Source organism: Dama dama, chromosome 25, assembly GCF_033118175.1.
Source record: "Dama dama isolate Ldn47 chromosome 25, ASM3311817v1, whole genome shotgun sequence".
NCBI classification, from domain to species: domain Eukaryota; kingdom Metazoa; phylum Chordata; class Mammalia; order Artiodactyla; family Cervidae; genus Dama; species Dama dama.
Window position 1 is genome coordinate 25,020,276 of NC_083705.1, and position 17,309 is coordinate 25,037,584.

Below are 17,309 nucleotides of genomic sequence, written 5' to 3' on the forward strand. Positions count from 1 at the left end.
TACTATAGTCTTCGATTATATTAAAGTCTAATTAATCTAGCGATATGTGACCAAGAGCCTAAACACTCAAACCTTCTAAGTGGGCTTCCTAGGCTAGATTCTGTAAGATATCTTCCCAAGTCTGGAAAAATCCAAAGTCCAAAGATAATACAGATGTGCCTACAGTTGAAAACAAACTAATTTTCATTAAAAGAAAGAAATAAAGAAAACGCAATACCTCTGCCTGTCACCAAAAAACAGACTTCTCAGGCCTGCATCAACTTTAATTTCAGTCATGACAATTTTTTAGTCTACTACATTATCTGTGTTTATCCTTAGTTTTACGACATTCCACGCAAACAATAACCCCACCCCACTATTAAAAGCTAAAGCTGTGAGTAAGTAAACTGAGAAAAAGAAGGCGTAAGATTATAAAAGAAGTTGAAGGAAAAAGAATTTCAAAATCAAAAAAGGTTCCCTCAGTGATATAATTTATTCAGGCATGGATCAATATGGATACTAAAACCATTAAGTGAAAGAAGAGCTGTTGGGAAATAGGATATTCCCAGTGTGTCTAAGTATCATCCCACAGATTACTTGCTAAATGCAGTGAAGAAATGAACCTTTAAAATGAAGGGATCTGTCCGTCACCAGGTCAACCAAGAAAGAAAATTTATTATAGTATCACCAACAGCTGCACAACTTGAGTTAAGTGCCTTCTGAGGTGATACAAAAAGAAGTATACAACCTCATCTCTGAAATACCAAAAATGATCGGCAACAATCAAACCAGCACTCTAGCTTCCATGTCCAGTTTAAAAGAAAGAAAGGAGGACTTCCCTGGCGGTCCAACTGGTTAAGAATCTGCCTGCCAAAGCAGAGGACACGGGTTCGATTCCTTGTCCAGGAAGGTCCCACGAGCTGCACAGCAACTAAGCCTGCGCTCCGCGAGTACTGAGCCCGCTGCCTCAACTACTGAAGCCTGTGCGCCTAAGCTGGAGCTCCACAAGAGAAGCCAGCACCACACTGAGAAGCCTGCGCACTGCCTGCTGCAACCAGAGAGAGCCCATATGTAGCTATGAAGAACCAGCACAGCCAAAAATAAATAAATAAATAATTTTTAAACAAGAAAGAAAGAAAAGAGAATACTTCAGGAACAATGGCATGAAGAGCTCCATAGATCCTCTCCTCAGTTAAACTATAACTGATAAAAGTTACAAAAAAGAACCATTTACAGTCTCTGGAAAGTATCTTTAAGGACACACAGCAAACAGAGAAACACTTACGTGAGAAATACTATTAAATTTTGGTAAAAATAGCAAGAATCTGTGGCACTTGAGCCACAAGCTCATTGCTGCTCCATAAAATGATAGAGGCTATACTCCAGGCAGAATGAGCCAAGAACAGGCAGCTCCTTCTGACCCCAGAATCTAGGGCTGCAGTTTCTCCCCACCAGGGGCAGGCAGCCAGCATTTCTCATCTGCCCCAGCTACGTACTACAGCTCCAGACAAGCACAGCCAAAAGGTCTGGGTACTCTTCTTCCAGGCTGGCAGCACTCACGGGGCAGAAGCTCTCCCCCAGGACTATCAGGCCGAGCACAGTGGGCCTCAGTCATGCCCACCCCAGGATGCTCAAACAGAAACAGTAACAGCTGGAGATATCAGTACTCCACTTTTAAAAATGAACAGACATCTAGAAAGAAGATCAACAAGGAAACATGTCTTGAACAACATGATACACAAACCAGACCTAACAAACATTCCACTCAACAACAGTAGAATGCAAGCAACCATTCATCTCAAGCGTACATCAAACATTCTCCAGGAGAGACCATAATGCTAGACCAAAAAACAAGTCTCGACACATTTAAAAGAAATGAAATCATACAAATAAGTTATCAGATTGGAATCAGTAACAGAAATATGAAAATAACACTCACACTTCCATATTTCAAAGCTTACAGTGGAGCTACAGTAATCAAGACAGTGTTGGTACTTGCAAGAGGCCAGATACACACATTAATGAAACAGATTTTAAAGTCCAGATAGACCCTTACATCTAAAGGCAAGTGATTTTTAACAAGGGTACCAAGACAATTCGATAGAGTCTTTTCAACAAATACTGAGGGAACCACTGAATATCTACATCCTAAGAATAGCTGGGCCTCTTCCTTATACCATAAGCAAAAATTAACTCCAAATGAATCTCAGAGCAAGGCATAAAGAGTTAACTCTATAAAACTCTTAGAAGGTCTAGCAATAAATCTTCATGACTTTGCACCAGGTAAAGCATTTTCAAATACGATACCAAAGCACATGCATTAAACTAAGAACAATTATATTCATCAAAATTTAAAACTTTACCAAGCAATACCATTAAGAAAGTAAAGACAATTCACAGAATGGGAGAAAATATTTGCAAATTGACTAAAGCATTTGACTGTGTGGATCACAACAAACTGGAAAATTCTTAAAAAGACAGGGATACCAGACCACCTTACCTGCTTTCTGAGAAACCTGTATGCAAGTCAAGAAGCAACAATTAGAACCAGACAAAGAACAATGCACTGGCTCAAAATTGGGAAAGGAGTACATCAAGGCTGTATATTGTCACCCTGCTTATTTAACTTATATGCAGAGTGCATCATGCAAAATGCCAGGCTGAATGAATCAGAAGCTGGAATTAAGATTGCCAGAAGTATCAACAACCTCAGATATGCAGATGATACCACCCTAATGGCAGAAAGCAAAGAGGAACTTACAGCCTCTTGATGAAGATGAAAGAGGAGAGTGAAAAAGCTGGCTTAAAACTCAACATTCAAAAAACTAAGTTCATGGCATCCAGTTCCATCACTTCATGGCAAACGAGTTCAGTTCAGATGCTCAGTCGTGTCCGACTCTTTGAGACCCCATGGACTCAGCACACCAGGCTTCTCTGTCCGTCACCAACTCACAGAGCTTGCTCAAACTCATGTTCATCGAGTCGGTGATGCCATCCAACCATCTCATTCTCTGTTGTCCCCTTCTCCTCCTGTTTTCTATCTTTCCCAGCATCAGGATCTTTTCCAAGGAGTCAGTTCTTCATATCAGGTGACCAAAGTATTGGAGCTTCAACTTTAGCATCAGTCCTTCCAATGAATATTCAGGACTGATTTCCTTTAAGATGGACTGGTTGGATCTCCTTGCAGTCCAAGGGACTCTCAAGAGTCTTCTCCAACACCACAGTTCAAAAGCATCAACTCTTCAGCGCTCAGCTTTTTTTATGGTCCAAGTTCCAGTCTTTGGCTACTTGATGCGAAGACCTGACTCACTGCAAAAGACCCTGATGCTGGGAAAGACTGAAGGCAGGAGGAGAAGGGGTCGACAGAGGATGAGATGGTTGGATGGCATCACCAATTCAATGGACATGAATTTGTGCAGACTCCAGGAGATGGTGAAGGACAGGGCAGCCTGGTGCGCTACAGTCCATGGGGTCTCAAAGAGTTGGACACAACTCAGCAACTGAACAACAACAGTATCTGATATGTGATTTATATGCAAAATATATAAAGAATTTTTACAATTCAATAAAGATAATCTAATTAAAAGGCAAAAGATGAGGGGAGGTTTCTCAACCTCATGAACACTATCTACAGAAAACCCACAGACAACACCATACTTAACGGCGAGAAACATAGCTTTCCCACTAACATCAGGCACAAAGGAAGGATATTCCCTCTTACCATTCCTTTTCAACATCGAACTGGAAATCCTTGATAATACAATAAAGGTAAGAAAAGAAAAGGTATATAGATCAGAAAGGAAGACCAAATCTGGTCTGTCTGAAGATGACATGGTCATCTATGTAGAAATCTGAAAGAATCAATCAAAACCTCCTGGAACTAATAGGCAATTTATAGCAATTTATAGCAATGTTGTGTGAATATACAAAAGTCAAATGCTTTCCTGTATACCAACAATGAACAAGTGGAAGTGAAAATTAAAAACACAGTATCATTTACATTAGCACCCCCCAAAACTAAATACTCAGATATAAATCGAACAAAATACATACATGGTCTCTATGAGGAAAACAACAAAATATCAATGAACAAAATCAAAGAACAATTAAATAAATAGATATTCCATGTTCATGGATAGGAAGACTCAACACTGTCAACATGTTACTTCTTCTCAACCTGATCTATGGATTTTGGTTGGAACCAAAACTCAAAAAAATTATCTTATAGATACAAACAATCTGATTCTAATCTTTACACGGAGAAACAAAAGACCTGGAATAGCCAATACAATACTGAAGAATAAACCGGGAGGACTAACACTATCCACTTCAAGACTTACTATAAAGCTACAGGAATCAAGAGAGTGATTCTGGTGAAAGAGTTAGACAAACAGATCAATGAAACAGACTGGAAAGTCCAGAAATAGACACCCAGAAATTTGATCTTTGACAAAGGAGCAAAGGCAATACAATGGCAGAAAGACAATCTCTTCAATAAATGGCACAGGAACAACTGAATCTCCATATGCAAAACAAAATGAATCTAAACATAGGCTTTACATCTTTCACAAAAATTAACTCAAAATGGATTACAGACCTAGATTTAAATACAAAACTCCAAGAAAATAACCTAGGAGAAAACCTAGATGACTTCAGGTGTGGTGATTTTTTTTAGACACAACACCAAAGACACACTCCATGAAAGAAATAATTGATAAGCTGGACTTCACTAAAATTAGAAACTTCTGTTCTGCTAAAGATAGTATCAAGAATGAGAAGACAAACCACCAACAGGGATAAAATATGTACAAAAGACATACCTGATAATGAAAATATAAAAAGAACTCTCAGGACCACCTGCCATTCCTTGGGGTCACAAAGAGTCGGACGTGACAGAGTGACTGAACGGAAGAGGCCTAGCTGGCGGTCCAGTGGATAAGGCTCCGTGCTTCCACTACAGGGGACTCAGGTTCAATCCCTGGTCAGGGAACTAAGATCCTGTTTGCTGTGCAGTATGGCCAAAAAAAAACAGAAGAAAAGGCAAAATGCATGCTGCAGTTCATGGGGTCACAAACAGTCGGACATGACTGAGCAACTGAACAGAACTGAAGACTCAACAACAAAAAAATCAAACAGTCTGATTTAAAAAATGGGCCAAAGACCTTAACAAACACCTTACCAAAGAAGATATATAGATGTGAAAATAATCATATGAGAAGATGCTCCACGTCATATGTTATCAGGGAAATATAAATTAAAATGTCAATGAGATACACTACACACCTATTAAAATGGCCAAATGGTAGGTAGCAAGAATGTGGAGCAATAGAACTCTCAGACATTGCTGGTGGAAGTACAAAATTGTATAACCACTTTAGATGACTGTTTGGTGGTTTCTTAAACATACTCTTACTATACAATCCAGCCATTGCATTACATGGTATTTACCCAAAGCAGCTGAAAACTTTTCATCTATACAAAACCCTACACACACAGGTTTATAGCAGCTTTCTTCCTAACTGTCAAAACTTGGAAGTAATCAAGATATTCTTCAGTAGGTGAATGGATAAATAAACTGTGGTGAATCAAGACAATGGAATATTATTCAGTGCTACAAAGACACGATCTACCAAGCCACAAATAAAAAGGGATTGAGAAACATGTGGAGTGACTTCAATCTGAGGTGATGAAATGTTCTAAAATTGTTTGTAGTGATGACCGCACAACTCTGTGAATATACTAAAAGTCACTGAATTGTATACTTGCAGTGAGTGAACTGTGTGGTCTGTGCATTGTATCTTAGTTAAGCTGTTATTTTAAGTGCTCTAACTATGTAAATGCCAAAGTTAGCAAGAGACCAGAAAAAGTAACTGAAGAAATGAAAAACATGTGGCTGAAGTATTAATAAGTAATGTTAATAACAGCAAGAAAGAGTAATAGTTTAAGAAATTAAAGCAAGATTAAAGGACATAAAACTTCTGAAATAATCTGGAAGGTTCCAGAGGTGCTAGTCCCATTCAAATCCACACTGTACCATTTGAATTCATTTCAGTTTCTCAACAGGAAAACTCTTCTCCATACGTGCATTATAGGTTGTTTCGCATCCTTGCACAGTATATGTAAGTAACACTTCCTAAAGACGGTTTTGACTCAAAATGCTTCCATATATCTCCAAATACCTTTACGTTAAAGAACCATCAGAGCTGTTGAAAAATTCTCTATATGAGATGTCATGCAGATAGTCAAAGACTGATCTACTTTGGGATAAAAAATACACAATAAAACATATATAACAACAAGAAAGAGAGAAGGTATTCCCTTGCTTTCTCTTCTCTATGCTGAAATATTCTATCTATTCAAGAGTGTCAAAGGACCTATAAACTACTTAGTGGTAGAAATTCAAGTTTAAATCCTAAACCAATCAGAATTTTAAAAATGATCTTTTTTAGGCTGTTGTGTAATTAGAGGAATATCTATAATATCAAATAAAAAATACTACATAAAATATATGCAGCAAAGCTATACAAATAAAAAATGTCTAAGAATAAAGACAAGCAAGAAACAGAATTATAAACTGTACTGTTCTAAAGTAGTCCCAGAAGGAAGAGGGATTTTAACAGTTTATACATTTTACTTTTATGATGAAAAATGATTTTTTTTTTTAAGGCCAAGAATTTTCACTTTATATCTATTCTAAATTTGCATGGGAATACTTGCTTGATTTCTCTTCTGTAATCCTAAAGCATTCCAACTCAAGAGCTTCAAATCATGATGTATTTCTCTTGACAAGCACATACCAAGAGATCATGGCGATATATTAAACATGCACATTTAAGTAGATAATGTGGTCAATAAGTGCACTCTCATCAAAACAATCAGGAGAAAGCTTACGAACTTGGTTTTCAGTAGCAAGAGTTGATAAGCAATAGTTCTGCCATATTTACCTAGATCTGTGATAGCAATGTTTACCAAAAGACAATCCTCCTCATGCAGGGGACTTTGAGCCTTATAATCCAGTTTTAACTACAAATATTCATCTCTAAAAATTCTTATGAAGTGATGTCAAGAGTTTAAAATATTTAACAGTCTGAGAAAAATGAAACTAACAAAAAAAATTTTTGATTTATTACTTTCCTTTTACATAATGCTTCACATACATATATATTGTACTTTCATCACATAAAAGGAAAATAAATTTGTGTTTGTTAGCAATAGTGTGTTTATCTTTAATTTTACTTTGAAGTCTTTGCATGTTCCATGAAAGCTTCCACATCAACATACTCCTTTACCAGACAATGGCCTACTGCTGCTACTGCTAAGTCACTTCAGTTGTGTCCAACTCTGTGCGACCCCATCCCTGGGATTCTCCAGGCAAGAACAATGGAGTGGGTTGCCATTTCCTTCTCCAATGCATAAAAGTGAAAAGTGAAAGTGAAGTTGCTCAGTCATGTCTGACTCTTCACGACCCCATGGACTGCAGCCCACCAGGCCCCTCCATCCATGGGATTTTCCAGGTAGGAGTACTGGAGTGGGGTGCCGCTGCCCTCTCCGAATGGCCGACTAGGATGTAAAAATAAACTGATTAACCGGCAGTGCCACCTGATGGTGAGAGGTAAGTAGCACATCCCAAGAGTATGTTCCAAGCATCCTTTTCCCTCACTGACCTGGGAAGAGGACACTGTGATTCTCTTTAGTGACCACCTGGCCAGGACAACCATCTGCAAGGTGGCAGGAAAACTTCCTTACACCACTGTCTCTACTTCTTTACTTGAATTCTGCATCATGAAAAATACCCTCATCTCTAGCAAAAGAAAATTGTAAGATGAAAATATGTTTTTGAGCTTCATACAAAATAAAATGATAGAACTTAAGAAAATGTAATACTCATAAGCAATGTTTTAGCATAAAGGAGACTGAGAAATTGTGGAACAGGAAAAGGCAGAGTGATAAGAGGAGCAGGATGAAAACACCCAGAGAGAAAAACACTGCAGTAGTCCACATCTGACAAGTGTTCAGAAAGAGGAAGAATGGCGAGGTACAGGCCTTTGAGAGTGACAGAGTAACTTGAAAGCTACAATTTTCCTCCTGGAAGAATAGGTACTAGGCAAATAAAAACCTGAATGAAGAGTAGCCTTTTTGGTGAAATGTATAAGCAATACAGTATTTACCATAAATTACTGGAACATCCCCTACAGAGAGATAAGGGGAAGGTGCTATTTTTTCAAAGACAGTTAAAATTCCTGAAAGTCAAATCATGATCTACAATTCAAGTCTATTAAAAGAAGAACAGAAGGCAGAAAACATATTCTGGAGGAATCATGGATAGGAAATATTACAAAACTGCTAAACTGCCTAGGATCAAAAGCAAACTAGTGAAAGATGTGTCAAAGAAAAGGAAGAAATGAATTTCTGTGAAAACTAGGGGAAGAGTTCCAACATAACAAAAAAGGAAAGTTATCAAACTAAAAAGCTTAAAGAAAGGGATATTTTATTACTGTGAGAAACCAAAATCTTAAAGCAGTTTGCCCAAAAATTAAGTTAAATTCGAATCTGACCAAGCTTCTAGATAGTACAACCAACAGTTAGAGGGGAAGCAGGTGGAGGTAAGATGAAATAAGATTGACCATGAGCTGACAACTGTTAAACCTGGGTGGTGAGTAGATAAGGGTTCATCATACAATTCCCCCTATTTTTATGTATGTTTTTTTAAATGGCAGCTAATGGACTACGGTACAGAGAATATGAAAGCCACTGCTCACTCCTGACAACACCCACTCTGGGAATCTTTAACTGCATTAGATGTAAAGTGCTCCTTCCTCCACACCATTCTTACCTAAAGAACATACTTCTATTACTACATCTATTTCCTTGTTAATTTGAGTCCCACCTACAAAATTAGGAGCTGCATAAAGGCAAGAACTGTGTCTTATTCATCTATGCCTGCCTGCACCTAATATAATGTGTCAAGGATGTAGTAAATGTTCAGTAAATGTTTGAGGAACTTAAAGCAATAATGTGATTGCAATTTCTAAGAGTGGAAGGCAGGCTTTCAGAAAAGGCAAAAAAGAGGTGAAAGAAACAACATTTCTGGAAGTACAGGAATTACATCACAGTAGAGAGAGAAATATCTATAAAAGATACTACAAAGGTAAACAGTCTGCTGAAGGGCTAAAAAACAAATGAAGGAATAAATGAACAAACAGTTCACTCAGCAGCTTCAGCTACTGAAATGGGGCACATTGAGCCAATAAAAGTTAACAATGCTTTTCACTGGGAATATCTAACATCCTTTGTTCTAATCCTGTGCTCTTTATCAGGTTTCTCATACTTACTGGCTTATCATTAGACTTTTCCACATTCATTCATTCAAATGTTTATTGAATACCTACAAATGCCAGACATTATTCTAGGCACTTAGGATACACCAATGCACTAAAAAGGCCAAAAAAAAAAAAAGCCCTGTTCTCATGAAGAGTATATTCAAGTGGGTAGAGACACAGAAATAAACGTGTAACCTATATAGTACATAAAAAGGCAGTATACAGTGCCAGGACGCAGCTGTGAGAGAAGTCCTACCCAATAAACCCACGGATTTGTGTTGTCCTGGGAGTTTTTAGTAAAATGGCATTGAAAAACTTCAGTGAGTCTTTTGCCTGTTTGGTATACATGGGAGTCCCCATGACTGAACACATCCTTGTCAGAAAAGCTAAGGAACTTTTCCTAAACAGTGACACCCACCAAAGTAATGCTAAGCAGTGAGGCCCCAACTAGGTCACCACCACCTTCTTTGACATCTCTCTAGGTGAAAGAAAAAAATACACATTTGTATAAAAACTACTAAAGAACAGCAGTATGCTTACTGGTTTTAAAGTTCCTTGTCTGATGCCAAAGAAATGAGAAGGAAAAACTCTTAAGTGTGACTCTGGACAAGATACTGTTCTTTGGGAGTAATAGCACAGCCCAAATTTTATAGACCATAACTGACCAAATTCTAGTCAAAACTTTTTGCTAACTGTGAAGGGATCATCAGTCCTCTACAAATGTATGTATCTTTGACTAGTAGTTTCCAATTACCCATCCAGGATATCTATGATTCGTCTTAGAAGAATCTCATAATCTTGTTGTGACAGTTTAGCCTGAAGAGTCATTTGTATTTATAAAAATTCATTCATTAATGTATAGGCTGTATGCCCAGTAGCATCTTCAGAATTAACAACTGTTCTACATTTCATCACTAAGATAATATTTTGCATCATTAAAATAATTTTGTATCACCTTGGAGCCATCCATACCACTTCTCTCAACAGTAAATATATCTAATTTAAGCATTCTGTTTTACTGGCCAAGAAACTGCATTCAAAAGGTAAAAGAGATAAATTGTGAATCCAGTATGGTCACAGGCAAATTAGTGACATTTCTGGGGATTTAGAATTCACGCCTCCATCACAACCCCATACTCTCTATTGATCACCCAATTTTTTCTTTTAATTGGACTGTTGTCAAATTCCAAGTGAAATTAACTGGTTTTTAAAAATCTTTAGACTTGAGAGCCAAAATACAATAAAGACTATAGCTTATCTTTCTGATAAATATTACAGCAAAACTGAAAACCAAAATTAACATCAATGAAAACATAAGTTAAAAAGCTTAATATTAGGAGAAGAAATTGTAAATGACTAAAAAGATAAAGGATTATTATACAGAATATATATGGAATGTCTGTAAATCAACAAAACAAGAAATAAAAAACAGGATGAGGGATACATAGAGACAATTCATAGATGGGAAAAGTCAAATGGTCAACAAAGATCAGGACAGACAGATAGCCTCACTGGCTATGAGGAATTTTTTTTTAATTGAGATATTACTTTATTATCATCAGACTGGCAAAAATTACAAAGCCTGAAAGTATTCAGTGCTTGCAAGAACGTATGTAAACAGAAATCTTTAAGCACTGCTGCTCAGAGTATACATTAGTACAGATACTTCAGACAGCAATCCTGCCATCAGGAGTGAAATGTGTTTGTGTGCGGGGTGTGGGAGTGTGTGTGTGTTTATGTATCCTACCATCAGGTAATATCCTATGCCCAGCAGTTCCACACTTGATACTGTAACTAAAGAAACTCCTGCATAGGCATACAAGGAAGAGAAAAGGATAAGGGTGTCTGTCTTGGCACTGTCTACAGTAAGAAATAGAGACAATACACTACCCTTCTTTAATGGAATGGATACATAAAATATCTCTTCTCTTCCCCCTGTAGAATGTGTTCCCTCTGGCTGTAAAATTCTTGCCTCTAGCTATTAGCATGTCTTGCTGTTTAGCTTCAATCCAGTTTCTGCTCAAACTGTCAACTAATCAAATAAGTCTTCCCTGACTGCCTAATCTAAAATATAAAATAGCTTTCCCTTCAATCAAGAAACTCTCTACTCTGAATATCCTTCCTTCTATTTTCTAATCTTCCATTTTAATATTTTTAACTGTCTGATATTCTAATATAAATGTTTTTATTGTCCAGAATCTCAATTACAATCTAAGATCTAGAGAGACCAGGGACTTCGACTTGTTCAAACGTATGTCACCAGAATCTAGAAGTAGGACCTGGTACACAAGAGAATGATGAATAACTATTCGTTAAATAAATGAATCCAATGACTAAATCCCAGTCTCTGTGGACAGCTGTGTAAAGTCACAAAAACTAACCTAAGTCTTTGATGTTTCAAACTCACTCAGTCTAACCTCCAGAATATGTAACATTCACATTTTTTTTCAATTTTCTGGTTATTCACATTCCATTCACAGTATTCTGCAATAAAGCAGGAACTACTCTGAGAAACAAATGAGAGAGTCACTGCATTCAAGTCTAGAGAGGAAAAAAGACAATTACAAAAGACATTATAAAAGCTATACTAAGTGGAAGAACACTCAGAAGACCTAACTCACCCTAGGAACTCTAGGGAAGGCTTCCCAGAGAGCAAGGCCGCATTTGTGCTGAGTAGAAGTTATCCAGATGAGCACATATGGGTATTTGTCAGACAGGAGATGGGTATGTTTGAGGCAGAGGACACACAACATACAAACATCTCAACTTTAAAAAAACATCCAAACACGTCTGAAGAACTGTAAACAATTCAGCATGACAAAAGAATGTGAGGCCGGAAATAACAGAAGGTGAAAGCAAAAAGCAAGCAAGACCCAAAGCATTAATGTCTCTATTTCCTAAGCCTGGTAGTTTGGATTTTTATCTGAATGACTGTATAAAAGGACTGCAGAATAACAGTACAATCACCCTACAGAAAAAGAAAAGGTACAGAGGGGTGGTGCACTGTTAGAAGCAAGGAAATTTTTTAGAAGGTTTAGATAGAAGTCCAGATAATACTGATAATCTGAACCAAGGTGGTAGCCACAGAGAATAAGTAGATGAAAGAGGTAAAACAAGATTTGGTTAATTATTATATAGGAAAGTGAGGGAAGGTCAGCCCATCAATGTAGTAACAGGGAAGAGTTAAGATTCTGGGTGTCTCCAACTGAGTGATGAGCTGTACAGAAGAATCAGAAGAGGAAGGGAAGCAACTTCAGAAAGGGTGAGATACATAGTTTTTCTGACATAAGTTTAAAGTGTCTTACAACGGCCACAGTGTGTCAGTGGTTAAGAGTGATGTATGCTAAACAGAGATTTGGGAGTCACCAAAATAAAGACAGAAGTTGAAGTCATAATAGATGAAATCCTTCAAACAGAGTAGGCAGAGAGGCAGAAGACAGTACCCCAGAGTGAAATGAATATTTAAAGTGGCCAGAGAAGAGAGAAAATATACCAAGGAAAGACCAAGATATAGAAGGGACATAAGGAAACTACAGTGGCACAGAAACGTAAGAGAATTTCAAGGGGGACAATCAGTCAAAATGTCAAAAGATTTACAAGATTCCATTAAATTTCAGACTGAAGAGATCAATAGTGACCATCACCCCATCAAATTCAGTGACTGCAACAGATGGCAGCCTTCAACACACTGAAAAATAAACAAACAAATGAATAAATAAACAAATATATAAGTAACAGGAAGGTGGAGAAAATGAGTATAGACAGCTTTTTCAAGAAATTTAAGAAAAATTATTACAGATAAACTGAAGAGGAATCTAGAGTAAAAAGAGTATATTTAAAATGAGTGCAGTATGTTTAAATCCTAGTAAATTAGAACCAGTTGAGAGTAAAATGGATAAGCAAGTGTTATGGACTGTATTCCCCAAAATTCATATGTTGGAGCCCTAACCTTCAGTATCCCTGATATTGAAGATAAGATTTTTGAACGTGTGATTCAGTTAAAATGAGGCTATCAGCATGGCCTCTCATCCAGTGTGACTGGTGTTTTAAAGAGAAAAAGAGACACTAGAGGTTCAAGTGCTCAAAGGTTCAGCCATGTAAAGAGGCAAAAAGAGTGTGGTCACATGTAATGCAAGGAGAGAGACCTCAGAAGAAATCAATTCTGCACTAACCTTGGTCTTGGGCTTCCAGCGTCCAGAACTGTGAGAAAATAAATTTCTGTTGTTTAAGCCACCCAGTCTGCTTTTTGTTATGTCAGCCCTAGCAAACTAATACATCAAATAAACATTGTCCTGAGGAAAAAAAAGAAATCCAGAGCACAATTAGAGATGCACAGATAAAGGTGGATGAGTACTGGGTAAAAGAAGGCAAAAGCAATGATATTCCCAGCATTTCCTCTGTGAAGCAGAGGACAAATTATCCAGGAAAGAGTAAGGAAGGAAGGAGGTAGTGGGCTAATAACCACCATGGGAGACAAGAGTAATTACTAAAGACATCCAGGATTAGTAGGCTGCCTTTTCATTAGTCAATAAATGTTTGTTATTGAATGAATACCTAGCTGTCATTCATGAATGCTTTAGTTCAGTTTTGATAATGTGAACTCCAAGTAACTAGCAAAAGAAATGCATTATAGTGATTCAGAACCTGAGTTAAAAATTTAGATAATATGTGACCTTATGCAAGTCACTTAGACTGCTGGGCCTTTAGCTGCTTCAACCAAACAAACCAGACTTGATATCCAGCATAAGATCACCTGAGATTAAAAATAAAAAGTGCTATAATTTTTATGCAGGTTTGTGCATGACCTTGGTCTTCAACTTTTATCAACCAACATAGTGTGCCTCAGGCTATAATGTACATTCATGTCATCTGGAAAGCTTGTTAAAATGCAGATTCTGATTCAGTAGGTCTGGGTTAAGCTGGAGATTGTGAACTTCTAACAAACTTTCAGGTCATGCCATACACCACATTTTGAGCAGCAAGGGTAGAACACTGTTCCAGCTCAAGTTCTACAAAGCTTTTAACTGTCGATTTATCTGTAATCAGCCTGAAATTTAAAAAACCAAGCAAAAACACTCCAGATTCACATCCGACCAAAATGTGTCTTGCTGTTTCCTAAAACACTCTGAAATTAACTGACAGTCCCCATTTGGTGCAGACAGGGAAAAGAAAGGAACTGTCATCAATAACACTAAACTAGGAAAAGCTCAAGATTAAATACAAACACACACACACACATACATATATACAACACAACGGTTAAAATCTATCTAATCAAACTATGAACACTTCTGGAAGAACACACGTACTTATCTCTAGAAAGATTTTCAGTACACTTTAACTGCCAAGTGTCTACAAGGATTCTTTTGCTTTCAGATTTGATCCTGAATAATCTTCACCTATTTATTTAGAACCTCCAATCATTATTATCACAACTAAATTCATTTGTGTTGAGTATTTCCTTCTGCTTTAGGAAGTGTAACTGGGGCAGAGACAGTCCAGCTGCCCTAAGGCTGTAATATATTGCCACAAATCACTGCTATAATTAAACTGTTTCTTCTATTCCCTGTCTTAGGAGTTACAGGGGGGAAATTCCACAAACCTATTACACCAATAGGGAAAGATATTCAGTCTAATTTCACAGAAATCTTCTTTAGTGACAAAAGATGTAAGGAAATGTCATGAAAAGGATGTCATAGTCACACCGCCTTTAACCTGAAGCCTCAGTACTGAATAGAGAAGTCTGAAATAATGTGAAAATGAAGGAATGAACTCCCAATCCGTGAAAAAGATAAAAAGCATTACGGTTGTAAACTGCTCTTCCTTATTCCCTTCTTAAGAATAGACAAACTGCAAGGGCACTACCGCACTATAACTGAGCTCGTTCAAATGGGGTGGGGAGGGGAGATGTCAATTGCAATCTTGGCTCCAGGAGGCAATACAGCAATCCTACCTATGTAGTCAAGTTAATCTGAAAGATAATACTGCCCTCTTTCACCACCACGTTCACAAAAGGATAAAGAAAAATGACAGATGCAATGGGCCTCAATATAGTATTGCTGAATCACAAATACCCTCAAATTATAAAGCTGCAGAAGAAGCTGGGCTCAAGCATTGGCGGCCATACCTTAGCAAGTAGGTCCTCTATGAAAATATATAACTTCCTTCACTTTTTCTCTAAAGGCAAGCAAGGATCTAATAATCAATTAAAGCTTTCACAGCATTGCTATTAGCAGCAATGTCGTGGATGCAATATGCAAAAACGTACAAGGATTTCATACTAAAGATGACCACGATCCCTGCAAATTAGCACCACCTATCCCCCAAGGGCAAATGCACCACCCTAACCCGCAATCGCAGCCACAATGAGCACCCTACGTCCTCATTTTGACACCCAGTCCCGGCTTCCCCGGACCCTGATTCCTCCGCGATCATGCTTCCCGCTGCCAGGCTTACTGAGGCAACCTCGAGCTCCCAGGGGTCCTTAAAGTAACAGAGAGCCAAGCCTGCAGGCCGCCCTTTTCTCGCTACTGCTATGCCTGGCCTCCCAACAGCCACACGTTCTTCCCTCGCCTCTCAGGTCTCCGCTGCCCAGCCCACTCCTCCCTTCCACAGGCGCGCGCTCTGAGGCTCTCAAGCCGGGGCCTTACTGTTTGGTTCGGTCCGGAATAGCCGGTCTCTCCCGCTTCCACGCCCCAACACGAAGCCGCGTCGGCTGCTTCTGCGCCCCACGCTTCCAGTCCACACGCCGCCGCCTACTGATGCCGAAAGCGGCTTCTAGGAACGCGCCATGTTCAGCGTCGCGGCTCTAAACGACACGGGCGCGTGAATACTGCGTCACGGACACCGGAGCGCGTGGACTAGGCAAAGGGAGAAGATGATAGGAGAACGGCGAAAGGAGAGGGAGGAGCTTTCTCTTCGAAACCAAAGGCGCCGGGCATCTAAGGCAGCTCTGTGCGCTTGCGCAGTATAGGGAGCGGGGACCCCAGACGCAGCGCGATCTGTAACCATGGAAACCATAGATTCCCTTTGCCCTGCTCCCAGGAAAATCAGTTGTTTCCTGGGTTGATTGAGACTTAAATCAAAATAATTTCCCCATTCTTATTATGGATATCAGCTGTCAAACTGCACTGTTTTACAGATCTGTCTAAAGAGAAAAGAATTGTTTAAAATAATCCTACTCTCAGCGGTCAACCCTCCCACGTATATTTATTTTTTAAGGTCATACACTTGCTTCGTGGGCACTGTAGTCCAGAACGATGAGGAGGGGGGAGGAGATTAAAATGAGATAAATCCAGTTATCTTTGCCTCTGCTACTAACTAGCTTAGTGACCTAAGTATTCTTACATTTAGAAAAAAATTGTTGTAAGGAAATAGTCCTGTGTTCATAAGGATTAATAATAATATTTTTTAAAGATGATAACAATCATTTAGAATGTGCCAGATACAGTTCTAAGATCTTCAGGTGAATCATGTATTTAAATCCTTAAAACAACCGTATGAGATGCTTTTTACTGTGCCCACTTTACAAATGAAGAAGCTGAAGCAAGGAGAAGTCAAGTAACCTGTGAAAGTTCACACAGCTAATAAATCGCAGTGTTACGATTTGGATCAGACAATCATAAGCCTTGCATTACAAGGATGTTCATCACCCAAGAGCTGTTTTTCAAAGTAAAAATATAAAAAAATTACCTAAATGACCACCAAGAAAGGGATGATTAAATTATGACAGATGCATGTATAATACAAATTGGCAATACAATGCAAGCATTAAAAATTATGTTGAAAAATAATCTGAAAAAGAATGGGTATATGTAGAGGTACAGGCTTTCCTGTGGCTCAGGGGTAAAGTACCTGCCTGCTAATGCAGGCGATGCAGGTTCAATCCCTGGGGTGAGAAGATGCCCTGGAGAAGAAAATGGCTACCCACTCCAGTATTCTTGCCTGTGTTGACTTAAAAAAATAGTCACAGTCTGAAAGTTGAGAGTCATGTTTTATTTGGCAGAAATG

At 38.4% G+C, this 17,309-nt stretch overlaps 1 protein-coding gene across 2 annotated transcripts in view; it reads right to left on the reverse strand.

The window, feature by feature from the left end:
* The window catches only part of IPO11 (importin 11), a 196,323-nt gene extending 180,211 nt beyond the window's left edge, over nucleotides 1–16,112 (reverse strand). For both annotated transcript variants that reach the window (XM_061129709.1, XM_061129710.1), the window contains exon 1: nucleotides 15,950–16,112. The gene's annotated coding sequence lies outside the window, so the exon portion shown is untranslated. The remainder of the gene's footprint in view (nucleotides 1–15,949) is intronic.
* Nucleotides 16,113–17,309: the final 1,197 nt, after the last annotated feature.